Source organism: Aotus nancymaae, unplaced genomic scaffold, assembly GCF_030222135.1.
Source record: "Aotus nancymaae isolate 86718 unplaced genomic scaffold, 86718_ANA_hifiasm-v0.15.2.pri h1tg000087l, whole genome shotgun sequence".
NCBI lineage: Eukaryota > Metazoa > Chordata > Mammalia > Primates > Aotidae > Aotus > Aotus nancymaae.
The window spans coordinates 536,579-548,857 of NW_026988502.1; the positions used below are offsets into that span (position 1 = coordinate 536,579).

The window sequence follows — 12,279 nt, forward strand, 5'->3', positions numbered from 1 at the left end:
AAACTGTCAGACAGCGGTGATCAGCACCCAGCCTGAGGGGATGGCTTCAAATGGAGGTGAGTCTGTAGGGACAGGGGCATTATCCAAGTCTCTGTCACGTTTCAAATCCTTGGGAATTCAAATTTGACACTGCCCCAGGGACAGCTGATAGGGCTAGTGTCGAGGACGGAGGGAGCACTGGATGTCCCCAAAGACATCACACCTGGAGAGGGCCATGGCACCCTGAGTCTGTGGTTAGGGAGGACGGCTCCTTGGAGGTGGACCAAGATGCCTGGGGGAATACACCGTGTAGGGGAAAGGATGGAGTGGATGTACTGATTCTTTCTAGAGGGGGACAGGTCACGTCACCGTGTGTTTGTAGGGAGTGGTGGGATCGTGTTGTGCCGGTGGCCCAGTGAAGATGGCGGGCAAGCCTGAGCCCTGTGTTATGTCTTCGGGCAGCTGGACGGTGCCCTTCCATAGTGTTCAGAGGGATTTGGACTGGACTTTTCTAGATCTTAGGGAGGAGTGAGGAGAAGTCGTCTCAGCCAGAGACGACTGTTGGGTGTGATGGCTGGGACAGAGCATGCAGTGACAGCCTCTGGGTGGGCGAGCCTGGGGCTACTGTAACTGCCGCAGCCTCTCAGCTTGCTCCCCAGAGGTGGCTTCTCAGTCAGTTCAGGTACCTGTTGGCTTTAACAGGGGTGGGGGCAGTGGGGAAGTTCAGGCAACACGGCCTGGGCTTCCCAGGTTGTTCTGAATTGTTCGTCCTTTTGTGGAAGCGCAGGTCTTCAGACCCACTTCCTCTTGTCTGCTAGCTCACGGCCTGTCCTCTGCACTTTGTGTTTCTGTGGAGATCAACAATTTGCCTCTATTCCATGTCTACTACCTCATGAACAGGGGACAGGTGTGGACTCTTGCTGGTTCTCAGTGGAAAGGTCTGGAAAGACTGCTTTCCTTTTCAGTAGAGAAAGGAGAGTAGCACACAAAGAGGAAGATGGTCCTCTTATTATTATTATTCAAGTTAGGATGTGTGTCCTGACTGATGAGGTGCATGTGCTGTATCCCTGTTCCCCTTGACTGGAGACTGCATGAAGTCCTAGCGAACAGGGATGAGCTCCAGACAACTTTGCCACACCTGGCCTGTGGCCCAAGAACCTCTGGTTCTTGGTTGGTCACCCTATTCAGTTATTGGGAGCTCAAAGGAAAAGGACCAGAGATGGGCTCGTTGTCCCACGACCTACCGTAACATGACCAGCAGCTGTGAAAATCTCCAGACACCCCCCCTCCCCCCCGACAGCCCCACTGCTCACCGCTTGCTGGCTGTGCTCTAATCGTGTGCCGCTCTTGCTGGCTGTGCAATGACAGTATCTCAGGGAACTCCACCACTGCTTCTCAGACCTGCTCCCTGGCAACGGAGCTTCCTGAGTGGCAGCCAGGACCACCGAGCACTGAGGAAAGTGTCGCCTGACTCTGACCCATGTTTAGCACTTGCTGGGCATGGTGCCAGAACAATCACTTGCACACTGGGTGTGATGCGTATGGGTTCTCTTCAGGGCTCACAGGGTGCTGGCTTGGGAGAGATTTCCATCCAGTGGTTTTCTTTCATTGTTTCTTTTTCAAGACGGAGTCTTGCTCTGTCACACAGGCTAGAATGCAGTGGTGCAATCTGGGTTAACTGCCAGGCTCTCTAGTGAAGGGACCCTCCTACGGAGGAACAGAGCATGCGATGCACAATCAGGGACACTTGCAAGCTGCAGTTTCCCTGTCACATGCCCTCAGTTGTACGACACCCCTCTGATTCCCCAGTGACTAGGGCAGACCTGGAGACCCCAGCTCATTCACCTCTTTCCTTCATCTCCACAGCATGCCCAGAGCTGGAACCGGGTGTCACCAAGAACCCTGGCGCCTCCATGCCAGTGTTCACGGCTCTGTCCTTTGCCACACCTGCTCCTGGCCCAGCAGATGGGCCGCAACTCGTGACGGCAGTGGTTCCTCCAGGCGGCCCTCCGGTGCTGTCTGCCTTCCCCAGGACCCCTCTGGTGGCAGGACAGGATGGCCAAGGCCTCAATTGGGCCCGGGCTTCCAACGTCCTTGTCCAGATGAAGACAGAAGTGGGGCCTGTGAAGGCCCCTCAGGCACAGACCTTGGTCCTACCTCAGGCTCCCCTCGTCTGGCAGGCTCCAGGTGCCATCTGTGAGGGAGTGGCATGTCCACTTCCCTCACCCCTGGCAGCTGTCCCTGTGGTGCCCGCTATGGCTGTCCACATCATTGGGGGCACCCAGGCCTGTGACGGAGGCTGGTCCCAGGGCCTTCCTCCTCCAGCACCACCACCTGCTCCCCAGCTGGGCCCCATCATGGCTCCAGGGAATGCTCGTCCATGGTCACAAGGGGTTCATGGAGAGGGCAGCCTGGCTCCCTCCCAGGTGAAGGCCCCGCCGGACAACTCCTGCAACCCCCAGAGCGTGTATGAGAACTTCCGACTCTGGCAGCACTACAAGCCCCTGGCCCGGAGGCACCTTCCCCAGAGTCCGAACACGGAAGCGCTTTCCTGTTTCTTCATGTGAGTGTCCTCGGGGCACCGGAGCTCACCCTGAAGCTCACCCATAAAGAGGCTGCTGGATGGACGGAAGGTCACGCTGTTCAGGGGAGCTTGCAGGGTAGTCTTGAAGGCGACAGGTTGAGCTATGGAAGGGCACATTTTCGGCAACATTCATCTGGCTGCCACTCAGGACAGACTCTCAGGGGCCTCATCTCACCTGCCCCTCACTGTCCCGTGAGTCCAGCCAATCCTTACTGGGCAGGTATTTGCAGCTTTGCCCTCGATCCCTTCTAGAAAAAGGGACGACGTTCCTTCATTCAGAGGATGGTGAAGAGGTGCCTTGAGCTCACACATGAGGCACACGGCACAGTGCCCGGCACATGCTGGGACACATTACATGATAACTGTTATGATTACTGTCCCTACTGCTATCATTATCAGAACTAGGCTATCTAGGACAGTGTTCCCCAAAGCCACGGGCTCCAGTGATGGCTCTGAGGGCACCACGAGCCCAGCAGCCCAGGGCCACGGACTGTGGTGACTGAGGCAGCAATGCCAGCATCAGAGTTTGTCGATTCAGTCCCAGTTCTGCCTCTCTCCATCCTGCGGTGCCTCCGTGATCCTGTGTCCCCCGCTGATGAGCAAACCCGTACTCCACGGGAGCTTGAGCACATCCACCAGGCAACACACTAGCCACTCCCCTAGGCAAGTCCCCTGCCCAGGGTGTAGGTGTAAGGAGGCCCCATCTTTGTCCCAAAAAATCTTGCTGCCCCTGCATCCTGGAACTGGTTGCATTCTCCCTTGGAGCTGAGTCCCAGTGCACTGGGGACCCTGATTCGTGGAGTAGAGTTGCCCCAGGCTCACAGGCTTGGCGTGGAGTGGGCTTCAATGCCGTTCTGCTTTAGTTCTGCTTTCTACTCGTCTCCAGGACTCTGAGGCTGCATCCCCAGGGGCTGCCTTGCTCCAGAGTCTCCAGAAAGCTGGTTAAATGCTCAGTCCTGGGGCCTTGGAACCTGCATGTTAACCCTCGCTCCCCGGTCATTCTGTGTGTGCGCTGTCTCAGTCAGCTCGGGCTCCGCCATTACTAATCCTATAGACTGGGTGCTTTATCAGGACACACTCACGTCTCCCAGTTCCAGAGATCGGAAGTACCAGATCAAAGCAACAGCATATTGGTGTCCTGGGTGGAGAGGGCTGCCTCTGGCTGTGTCCTCTTGCGGGTGAGAGGGAGAGCCCTGGTGTCTCCTACTGCCCTTATCGGGGCTCGGATGCCATGATGGGAACTCACCCTCATGACCTGCTCTAACCCTGATTAACTCCAAGAACTGACACACCACGGACGGATTAGGGCTTCAGCACAGGAATGCCGGGGACACTCAAGTTCCACACATAGTACTGAGTTCATTTGTCAACACTGTAACACTGAGGACTCGAGGGGCAGTTGGAGAGACCAGCCGGTGGCTTGTGTTGATGACTGATCTTGGGGGCATATCCTGCCCACGTGGGGGAGAACAGGACAGGGACAGATGGCAGGACATGTGTGGGGGGGACAGGGGCCGGGTGTTGGGACCAGTGGGCTTGGGACGGAGGGTGGGCTTATGGACTGGGACTGACTGCACTGCCTTACAGCCCAGTTCTCAGATCCCTGGCCCGGCGGAAGCCCACCATGATCCTGGAGGAGGGACTGTGGCGAGCCGTGCAGGAATGGCAGCACACGAGCACGTCTGACCGGATGATCTTCTACTAGATGGCGGGAAAGTGAGTCTGGGGTGCAGGGGCAGAGCCCACATGGCAGGGTGACAGAGGGTGACAGAAGCCGGATGGCCATGGTGGCTTCTCAGTGTGGAGCATGAGGAGGGTGAGGACAAACGAAGGCCCTCCTGGGCCCCTGACTCCCTCAGGAAGCTGCTCCTCCCTCCTGGAGTGCTCTGGGGTCTCTATCCGGCCCTGGTGGGAAGCCACGCCCTGCTTGGCCTCGGGCCAACCCCTGCCAGACACTAAGGGTCAGGGACGGAGGAGCCAGCATCACAGCCCAAAGGAGATCACTGCCAGCTGTGAGGATGGGGAGAAGGGGCGCTGGGGACTATAGACAGAGCGGGGTGCACTCTCTTCACAGCAGTGGCCAGAAGTCGGTTTTCGCCCATCCCAGCCTGGCCAGGATTGGAGAAACCTGCGCTGGGTCAGGGGAGACCTGCGTCCAGGACACCATGAGACCCATCTCTGGCCTGCCCGCCTTTGCTCCTCGTAGTCCCTTCCCTTAAGACAGAAAGATGGCAGCCTCAGGGGAAAGGGGCCCTGTCTTTTGCACCCAGCTTTTGCTTCCTCCCGACCGGGGTCTCCCACGCTTCATCTTCCTGGGTTATCCTTCAGGGACCCACAGTCCCAACCTCAGGACTCATGCAACTGGGCAACATCATGGACGCCTTCTGCCATAAACCCCACCCCTGGTGCCCTCCTGGGCCTCGTGGCCCTGACTTAAGTCAGAAAGCCCTGTTGATGCCATGGGCTCTGCAGGGGCCGGGTGAGGGAGGGAGAGCCCAGAACTCTGGGAGTAGTTCCCTCTGGGACTGGGGGATGGGCCCCAAGGAGGGCCTGGACAGCCTGCCTGAGGCATGCCTTCCCATCCCTGCCATCGGCTGCTGCCTGGTCCTGGGGGCAGAGGGCCTGGACCCTCTCAGGATGGCCTACACCTTCTTCACCCCAGGTTCCTGGAGTTTGAGGCTGAGGAGGAGATGCAGATTCAGAAGTCGCAGTGGATGAAGGGGCCCCAGTGCCTGCCTCCTCCAGCCCTGCCGAGGCTTGAACCTCAGGGACCGTCGGCCCCTGAGGTGGTCAAGCAGCCAGGTATGGCTTCCCACATTCCCACAGGAGCCACGGCAAAGTCCAGAGGGGCCGAGGGAGGCCACTGTCCCCACACCCCATGCCTCCCTTCAAGAGAGGGATTTGTTCCTTCCAACAAGACAGCTCAGGGGAGCTGGGGGGCTGGGCGGCCCGTGCTCATCAAGTGGGTATTCACCTGGTCAGGTTTCCTAGCTACTCTCTCCCCTCGCCATTCCAAAACTCAACAATCTGCCCAGGAAGCAGGGATGAGCGGGTGGAGTACTCAGCATATATCAGTGACTCCAAGCTTCCTCCAAAAGGATGCTGTCTCACATGTGCCCCTCCTGTGGCGTCTCTTCCAGGGGCGCTGTGGTTTAGGTGGTCCTGACCCAGCTGGGACCCACTTCAGCTCCCTGAGCCCTGCCCTCCCCTGTGTGATGCAGGCAGGAGGAGCAGCCCTCACCACGCCCATCCTCCTCCCTCCCTGCCTCAGTGTACCTTCCCAGCAAGGCCGGCCCCAAGGCCCCACCTGCCTGCCTGCCACCACCCAGGCCCCAGCGGCCAGCGGAGACCAAGGCCCACCTGACATCACCCAGGCCGCAGCAGCCAGCGGAGACCAAGGCCCCCGAGGAGATCCCCCCTGAAGTGGTGCAGGAGTATGTGGACATCGTACAGGAGCTGCTGGGGCCTCCCGTTGGGGCCATGGGGGAGCTCAACGGAGAATGGGAAGAGGGCGAAGTGGAGCAGGAAGGGGACGGGATGCTTCTAGACCCAGGTGTCCTGAGCTACGCTGACAATCTGTGTTCCCAGAAAGACTTCATCACCAAGGTGGGCTAGCCTCAAGTGCTGGAGTCTGCAGAATTCGAGGGGGTGGCACTCACAGGTCCTTGGAATTAAGCTCTGTTCCTTAGCTCCTCCGCAGTAGATGGCTGTGTGTGTTGCCATCGATTTGACTGTCTGCGTATGTGATTGTGTCTGTGTCTTTGTGTCTGTGATCGGTTACTCTGTGTCTGTGTGGGCGTGAGTGTGGAGTGTGGAAATTACTTGTGTCCATTTTCCTGTGCCATATGTGGGTCTCTTTGTGTGTCTGTGTGTGGTTTGTGTGTCTCTGTCTGCATGTGTGTACGCTACCAGGTCTATGGTCTGTGTGTGTAGCTGTGGTCGCCATGATATGAGACAGCTCCAGAAGGGTGGGGACGGGGCGCTCACTGCTTTCTGCATCTCCTCCAGGTGTCCTTGGCTCCAGGTTACTCCCTGCCCGGGAAGCTCACACCGTCTCCCTTCTGTTTCCAGGTGGAGGCCGTCATTCACCCCCGATTCCTGGAAGAATTGCTTTCCCCAGATCCACACATGGATTTCTTGGCCCTAAGCCAGGAGCTGGAGCAGGAGGAAGGACTCACCCTTGCCCAGGTAGAGCAGGGAGGGAGGGGAACCCAGGTACCCTGGGGGCAGGAGGGACCCGGCACATAAGCCCCACCTGATTGTCCACCCCACCCTGCGGGGGATGCTCGGCTTCTTGGGGAGCCACTCCGAGGCGGGGAGGTGCGGGTTCAGATGGAGTAGGATGGAGAGGAGCCAGGGAGGGGAGTCAGGATGCAAACTGCAGTGAGGCCCAGCGGGATGCCCAGCGGAGCCACACCCTCTGTCTTTGACAGGAAGCCCAGCTGCCTCAGGCTTCCCTGCCTGCCACCCAAGCGCCTTGGTCTTCACCACCCTGGGCCCTGTTCACACTTGAGGCAGAGCCAGTAAGTGCCCCCTTTACTCCCGCAGGTAGCAGAGAAGCACCTCCTATCCTTGAAGGAGGAACGGTGTGAGAGGGCAGTCCCTAGTCATGGCACCACCCAGCTGGACTCAATCTCTTCTAAGTCTGCAGCGGGCCAAGGAGCAGAGAGAGATGTGCCTGGCCTGCCCACCCCAGACGGCTGCCCGGGACGCTCAGAGACAAGGCAGTGTGTGCACTGGGATGGCCAGGTCCAAAAACCCTGTTGTGCTTTTGGAGAGGCTGGATTCTCACAGGCCGAGGGCTGCCCTGCCAAACTCTCCTTCCCAGGATCACAGACCCACCCCCCAGAGGGCTTCCCGGGACCCTCAGGGACGAGGCAGGGTGCGCACTGGGATGGTCAGGTCCATAAACCCTGTTGTGGTTTTGGAGAGACTGGATTCCCGCTGGCTGAGGGCTGCCCGGCCAGACTCTCCTCCCCAGGACCATAGACCCACCTGCCCAGGTGTGGGGACCAAGGACACCTGGGGTCTCCCTGGAGCCTCTGCTGTCAGGAGTCACGCAGGCTGTCTAAGGGGTCAAGTGAGGAGGAGAGGGAAATCCCTGGCATAGTTTCTGCCGTGGGTACCAACTACAGGCTGTGGCCCTGGAAGCTGTCCCAGAGCCCTGTCCCTGCCTCGGGCCTTCTCAGCCTAGAAGGGCGGGAACCCCAGGGAGCTCTTCAGTCCCAATCTGTAAAGAGAAGAGACCTCAGCCCAGCACCCGCTCCTGCCACCAAGTCCAAGAAGCGAGCTCTCTTCAGAGGCCCATCCCCTGTTCAGATGCCCCACCTAAGGCCTGGGCTCAGAGTCTCTGGGGCGCAGTCCCTGGCTTGGGGGCTGGGTGGCCCCTCGCAGTCTAAAAAGAGAAAGGGTGACCCCTTCTTCTCTAAGAGGAAGAAAATGCAGCATTGTAGTCAGTAGAGGGACAGGGCAGGCTCTCTGGTGCCAATCCCCAAGGGTGGGGCTCTCAACTCTCGGACCCTCAGGCCATCAGGTGCCTCAAAGCAAAGACTTCTCCCCCAGTGCTGATCTTGCTGGGCCTTAGCTTGATGGGGGAGGGTGGGGGAAGGAAGGGGCAGGAGGGAGGGGAGGGAGAGGGTGGCTCAACCGGAAGGGAGGGCCTAGGGGTAGGGGGCGGGGAGCAAAACCTTGGAGGGCTCATGTGTAAATCTGAATAAACACAGTTGTGTTGGAAATGCTCTCCGGGCTGCTGCCTCTGTCCTCAGGGCTGTGCTGCTCAGTGGAGGGGGTCTGTGAGGGAGTACAGAGGGCCTGGGAGATGCCAGGCACTGGGTACCCACGGGGGCCAGCCCCACGCCTTCCTCCAGGTGTAGGCTGCCCCTTCAGATGCTCCAGGAACTGACGGATGCTGAGGAGACCCTGATCCCTCCCACCAACCACTCACAAGGCCCTGACTGCTTTAGTTATCAGCATCCCTGGAAAATCCTGGGATGTTGAGAGCTGGCTGGCTCTTGTTCTGCCCCGTGGGAGCTGAGGAGAAGGCAGCTGCCCGCAACATGGACACGGGGAGAGGCGGTCACTCTTGCTTAACCCTCATCAGGAAGAGCTCAGGCCCTGGGCCGAGGGGAGATGTCGAGGCATCCGTCCACACAGGTGTGTTTGGGATACGACGGTGTGTGGGGAGCAGGGGAAGTCCTTCTGCTGGTTTCTGGTCAGGAAAGAATCTTGTCCAACTGGCGGAAGCAGATGCTCCTTGCTGCGGCTGTCACAGGGACTGGCCTCGGGGCACACGGGGTCCTGCATGGAGGCCCCCACACCTATGATTCCCTTCCCATATGATGACGGAACTCTTGTGTGGAACTGATGCAGACACAGATTTGAACCCAAGAGGTGGATGTTGCAGTGAGCCGGGATAGCACCATTGTACTCAAGCCTGGGCAACAACGGCAAAACTCCACCTCAAAAATAAAAATAAAAATAAATTAGCTGGGCTAATCCCAGCTGCTGAGGCAGGATAATCACTTGAACCTGGGAGGCAGAGGTTGCAGTGAGCCCAGATGGCGCCATTGCACTCCAGCCTGGGCGGCAAGAGCAAAACTCCTACCAAAAAAAAAAAAAAAAAGAAAAAAATAATGATCCAGGCATAGTGGCATGCTCCTGTAGTCCCAGCTACTTGGGAGGCTGAGGCAGGAGAATTGCTTGAAACCAGGAGACGCCCACCATCTCACCCAGCTAATTTTTCGCCATTATTTGTAAACATGGGGTTTCACTACGTTGGCCGGGCTGGTCTCAAACTCCCGATCTCGGGTAATCCACCCGCTTCAGCCTCCCAAAGTGCTGGGATTACAGGCGTGAGCCACCATGCTCCATCCATCTCTTTCAATAAGCTTCTGCACAGCAAAGGAAACAAACGACAGAGCAAAGAGACAACCTGCTGAATGGGAAACGACGTGTGCAAACTGTTCACGACAAAGGACTAAAATCCAGAATACGTAACGAGCTCAAATAACCAACGATGAAAAACAACAAATAATCCCACTAAAAAACGGGCAAAGGACATCAAAAAACATACAAATGGCCAACTGATATATGAAAAAATGATCACATCAGTAATCACCAGGTAAGTGCCAATCAAAACTACAACGAGATACCTACCACCTCACCACAGCTAGGATAACTATTCTTAAAAATACAAACAGCGGATGCTGACATGATGCGGAGGAAAGGGAACTCTTACACACTGAGGCGGGACTGGAAATTAGTAACGTCGTTATGAAAACCAGTATGGAGATTTCTCAAAATACTAAAAACAAAACCACTACTTGATCCAGCCATCCCACTACTGGCTATTTAACCAACATAAAAGAAATCGGTATATCAAATCAGTATACACTCACATGTTTATCACAGCGCTATTGACAACAGCAAAGATATGGAATCGACCCAAGTATCCAACAATGAGCAGACAAGGAAAGCGTGGCATATATACACGATGGAACGCTATTCAGCCAGAAAAAACCATGAAATCACCTTGTTTGCAGCAACATGGATGAAGCTGCAGGTCATTATGTTAAGTGAAATAAGCCAGGCCAGCCATAGGAAGAAAAACATCACACATTCTCACAAACATGTGGGAGCTAAAAACAACAACGACAACAAAAAAAAAGTTGACCTCATGGAAACAAAGAATACAATGACAGGTATCAGAGGCTGGGAAGGGATGGGGGTGAGGAAGAGAGGTTGGTTAACGGGTACAAACATACAGTTAGAAACAGTAAGTTCTAACGTTCTATAGCAGAGTACGGTCACCATAGTTAGCTCAGGCTTGGAGTGCAATGGTGCGACGTATTTGCAATATGTTAGCAAATACGTATTGTATATTTCAAAGTAGCTAAAAGAGAAGGCTAGAATTGTTACCAGCACACAGAGATGATAAATCTCGGCCAGGCACGGTAGCTCACGCCTGTAATCCCAGCACTTTGGGAAACTGAGGCAGGTGGATCACGAGGTCAGGAGTTCAAGATCAGCCTGGCCAAGTTGGGTGAAACACTGTCTCCACTAAAAATACAAAAATTAGCTGGGCATGTTGGCAGGCGACTATGGCTGTTTCAGGAAACATCCATTTACACTGTTTCCTGGATTGCAGGCGTAAAAACATGACTGAAGACATATACCGGCCCTACTGCCTGGACAATTCATAACCGTCGTAACACTTACCATCTCGCTACTCAGAAGATTATATAGAAGTTGTATTTTTCATGAGACTCTATGACCTACTACCCCTAACTCTGACATACACATATTGTACAACCTTAACATATAATTATCAAATGTGATAACCAACGTTCTGTAAATTACCAGCTATTACCAAATTTTGGTGTTTGCCTGTTAACCAAGCTGAGGAGGGAAGGGGGAGGTTGGAAGAAGCCTCATTTCACCTGCCCTTTCCCAAATTGCACTTCGAGAGTGTTCAAAAACTCAGTGTGTCCAGGTCTAAATCTCCAAGTGGGTCTAATTTTCACTGCTTAACAAAAGCGATGTAGAAAGCAATTACTGTAACCTCCATCAATCTTTTCAGATTGCACAGAATTCCCTCCTGAAAATTCCAATAGAAAAAAAGACAGGCATTCCCGTTTTAGTATGTACGTCGTCTTTCACACAAGTCATCGGAGAGTGAAAGCCTTTAAAACATCAAAATGTTCTCGGTATAGCTTTCCGACGAACGTGATAAAATAGACAAATAATCCATATTTACCAAGATTAAAAACACTTCCACCACGTATGGAAAATCTCTCCAAAAACACAGAATCTAATTCAAAATTTATAACTAAAAAGAGAGGGATCGATCCAAGATGGCCGGTTAGGAGGAACTCGGGATTGCAGCTCCAAGAGAAAGTGCAGAGGGTGAGTGGACGCCGCATTTCCAGATGGATTTTTACTGCCCACAGACCAGGGGATTCACAGGCGGAGGAGCCCCACGGGTCGCCAGCGCCGCTGGTTTGACCGGCGCGGCCGCTCGACCTGCTCCCCGGGGCAGCGGCTCCATGTGCAGAGTGAGTGAGACTGAGTCCCCTCTAAGCCAGCAAGGGGAGCTGAAACGGGGAGTCAAGCCAGGAGATTCCCGGGCAAAAACGCGCCACGGGAAACACAACTGAACCCGGGATGGTCCAGCTCTGTGGAGGAGGGGCGTCCTCCATTACGGAAACACCCTGCAGTTCCCAGGGCAATTTGCAGCAACCAAGGCAACCCGCCACTACAGAGACTCCGTCACTACAGGGGCGGGCCAACATAGCGGAAGCAGTTCTAACTACACCCATATAAACAGGACTGCAGGGAAGTTCACACGGAAGCTGGGCGGAGCCCACAGCAGCTCAGCGAAGCCTCTGCAGGCTGAGTGTGACTAGGCTGCCACCTTGTGGGCAGGAAAAACGGCAGCAAGACAGCGGAAAATCATACAGCCCTAACTCCCCGGGACAGAACACCTGGGGAAAGAAAAAAGGGGTTTATGAGTTCTGCTGCCGCAGACTTAAAATTACCAAAATCAGAAAGACAGCAACTACAAAGTCGATAGGTGGATAAATCCACAAAGATGGGAAGAAACCAGTGCAAAAAGGATGAAAACACCAGAAACCAGAACACCTCTCCTCCTCCAAGGGAGCACAACTCCTCACCAGCAAGGGAACAAGACTGGATGGAGAATGAGTGTGATGAAATGA

At 55.3% G+C, this 12,279-nt stretch overlaps 1 pseudogene; it reads left to right on the forward strand.

Moving 5' to 3' along the window:
* The first annotated feature begins 40 nt into the window (after window positions 1-40).
* LOC105708067 (NUT family member 2G-like) lies at window positions 41-8,023 on the forward strand (annotated as a pseudogene).
* The last annotated feature ends 4,256 nt before the right edge of the window (window positions 8,024-12,279 follow it).